The sequence below is a fragment of the Crotalus tigris genome, unplaced genomic scaffold (assembly GCF_016545835.1).
Source record: "Crotalus tigris isolate CLP2741 ecotype Arizona unplaced genomic scaffold, ASM1654583v1 scf7180000018431.187111, whole genome shotgun sequence".
NCBI lineage: Eukaryota > Metazoa > Chordata > Lepidosauria > Squamata > Viperidae > Crotalus > Crotalus tigris.
In genome coordinates this window covers 174,112-174,967 of record NW_024096998.1, presented here as the reverse complement: position 1 = coordinate 174,967, position 856 = coordinate 174,112, and positions in this window count along the sequence as shown.

Below are 856 nucleotides of genomic sequence, written 5' to 3'. Positions count from 1 at the left end.
TACTTTCTGAAGTCTATGTTGTTCACTATGAATCTGAATGATTTTCAATGAATGTTGCAAAGACTGAACAATTCAACAAGAAATGTGAATCTGAAAATGTAAATTTCAAAGATCCAGACTGATGTGTTTGACAGGGAAAAGGAAGCGAATGATTGCCAGTTAGATATATAAATTGTGAAAAAATGAATTTATGAACCTTGATAGCAGGTTTACAAAAGATGGGAAATGAATGGAGACATCTTAAGGCGTGCAGATACTGGTAAAAAGATAGTGGGTAGTATGCTCTATTGGACAGAAGAAATGTTTGATGAAAAAAAAATGAAAATATGTCTGTATAAAAGCATTCTTCTGCCATTATATGGGAGACTTAGTATATTAGAAAAAACAGTGCATGGAATGAGAATAAGATAATTAAATATGTGTTGTAAAATAAGAAGAAATAGGAGCAAGAAGAATATGGATTGAATACAAAATGAGTGACCAATAGAAAAGAAGTACGTTGATTATTGGCATACAGAAAGATGAGTGAGCGTTAAAAAGCAAAACAATTAAATAAAATTGCTTTTATTTATGTTTAAATATTTAAGAGTTTTAAGTGTTTTTATAATAAGTTTCAGCTATGCTATTGTATGCCACCCAGAATGAAATTGTGTGAGAAGGGCAGTCATATAAATTGGATAAATAAATAAAACAAATATATGAACAAAGAGTAAATGAATTGAGAGGAAGGGGAAAAATGAGACAATTATGGTTGGATGAAGTTGATGAGGGAGAGAGAGAGAGAGAGAGAGAGAGAGAGAGAGAGAGAGAGAGAGAGAGAGAGAGAAGAAAAGAGAGAAATGAAATTAATGAACAA